This window comes from Eleutherodactylus coqui, unplaced genomic scaffold (genome assembly GCF_035609145.1).
Source record: "Eleutherodactylus coqui strain aEleCoq1 unplaced genomic scaffold, aEleCoq1.hap1 HAP1_SCAFFOLD_325, whole genome shotgun sequence".
NCBI lineage: Eukaryota > Metazoa > Chordata > Amphibia > Anura > Eleutherodactylidae > Eleutherodactylus > Eleutherodactylus coqui.
The window spans coordinates 1-2,500 of NW_027102543.1; positions in this window are offsets into that span (position 1 = coordinate 1).

The following is a 2,500-nucleotide window of genomic DNA, read 5'->3' on the forward strand; positions in this document are numbered from 1 at the left end:
TGATAGCGCCGACGACGGTAAAATAAGGGCTCGCAAAACGTCAGGACGAACACCTTTTTTGCATATAAGGGAACGAGCGGTGTGCGGTCTTTGACAAAGTGACTATTTCTCAGAGTGCTGGAGTGGGGACCGCTCAAAGTCAAAGCACCGCGGCCGCCCCTCTGCCACCTCCCTGGGAGCAGAGTCATAGAGCGCAAGTGTCCCCACTCCGCCTGTGCAGGCCGCGGGGCCAACAGGCTGGCTGGCTGGCTGCCCGGGCGACCCCCCTCCGAGATGCCGGGCTGAGGCGTAGGCAGCCGCCTCCATCACCACCACCCAAGGCGAGAGAGTGGGTCAACGGGAGAGCCGTCGCGGCCGGGGGACCCTCGCCGCGCCCATGTCCGGGGAAGGACCACAAGGGCCCTGCTCCCCGGCGCCCCGGCGAGCGGGTTCACCCTCGGCGCGTACGGCTCTCGAGGATGGGGAAGGGACGCGCGTGGGCGTCCCTCCCGTCCCCCGCGGAAGAAGGCGAGCGACTCTGCGCGTCGGGACACCCCGCGGAGCCCCCTGCGGGGGGAGTACTCCGGGGGAGAAGCGTGGCGCAGGGGGTGCAGCCCTTTCCCAGGCCACCGTGCGACGGCGTCGGTGGGGCCGACGCCGAGAGAGAGAACGATCCGGGCTCTCCCGCCTCAGGGCGGCCGAGAGCGGGGCACGGGCCCCACGTTTGGTGACGGTTTTCCCGAAAGCGAAGGACCCCCGCCTGTCCCCTCGGGCTCCGGCCGATGCGGGCGGTCCAGGGCGGGGATAGGGGACGGCGGCCTGCGGACGACGCGCTTTATCCCCAGAAGGAGCGAGGCATGAGGGGGTGTTCCACCCCCGCCGGCCGGTCTCGCTCCTTCTCCGGGCTACGCCTCGGCGGAGTAAAGACCCCCGGGTCAACGCTCCCGCGTCCGGGTGCCGCCGCGCGTCCCCTTCCCGCGGGGGGTGGATCCCTTCCACCCCTGGCCGTTCGAGGCCCGTGCGCCTCGGGCGGCCTCCCTTCCGAGAGAGGGAGAGAGAGACGGAGGACGGTGGTCCGCGACGGCGCGAGACGTCCAAGTTGTGTTCCCCACGGCGGCTACCCGGTCGATCCCGCCCGGTGGCCTAGGCTTTTCCCCACTCTGCCTGTCCTGGCCGCGGGGCCGACAGGCTGTCTGCCCGGGTAGACCCCGTTCTCACTGAGCGGCCGGGCCCCAACGTTCAAGAGGTGTACGAAGCCACCTCGGGGTGGAGCCCTTCCACCCCTGGCCGTCCGAGGCCCGTGCGCCTCGGGCGGCCCCCCTTCCCGAGAGAGGGAGAGAGACGGAGGACGGTGGTCCGCGACGGCGCGAGGCGTCCAACTTGTGTTCCCCCACGGCGGCTATCCGGTCGATCCCGCCCGGTAGCCTAGGCTTTTCCCCACTCTGCCTGTCCAGGCCGCGGGGCCGACAGGCTGTCTGCCCGGGTAGACCCCGTTCTCACTGAGCGGCCGGGCCCCAACGTTCAAGAGGTGTACGAAGCCACCTCGGGGTGGAGCCCTTCCACCCCTGGCCGTCCGAGGCCCGTGCGCCTCGGGCGGCCCCCCTTCCCGAGAGAGGGAGAGAGACGGAGGACGGTGGTCCGCGACGGCGCGAGGCGTCCAACTTGTGTTCCCCCACGGCGGCTATCCGGTCGATCCCGCCCGGTAGCCTAGGCTTTTCCCCACTCTGCCTGTCCAGGCCGCGGGGCCGACAGGCTGTCTGCCCGGGTAGACCCTGTTCTCACTGAGCGGCCGGGCCCCAACGTTCAAGAGGTGTACGAAGCCACCTCGGGGTGGAGCCCTTCCACCCCTGGCCGTCCGAGGCCCGTGCGCCTCGGGCGGCCCCCCCTTCCCGAGAGACGGAGGACGGTGGTCCGCGACGGCGCGAGGCGTCCAACTTGTGTTCCCCCACGGCGGCTTCCCGGTCGATCCCGCCCGCCGGTAGCCTAGGCTTTTCCCCGCTCCGCCTGTCCAGGCCGCGGGGCCGACAGGCTGTCTGCCCGGGTAGACCCCGCTCTCCGAGCGGCCGGGCGCCACGTTCAAGAGGTGTACGAAGCCACCTTTGGGGGGGCTGCGGTGCCCCCCGCCCCGAGAGTGCCTCCCAGGCCGAGGGAGCCCGGCGGTCGAGTGTCGTAGGAAAGCGCGTGCCACGGCTGTGTCGGTCACAGGGGCCAGAGGTAGTTTGGGCAACGGCTTAGATCCGTATGAAGCTCATCCTTTCCGGCCTGTTCTGGCGGCGGCTAGGCGCGCGCGCGCGAATGGCACGACGCCCCTGGTTCCAGCGAGGCGACGGCGCCCCGCACCCCACTCTCTGGGCCGAGCAGAGCCCCCGAGCGCAAGGTTCCCCGCTCCGCCTGTCCAGGCCGCGGGGCCAGCAGGCTGTCTGCCCGGGTAGACCCCGCTCTCCGAGCGGCCGGGCCCCAACGTTCAAGAGGTGTACGAAGCCACCTTGAGGTGGAGCCCTTCCACCCCTGGCCGTCCGAG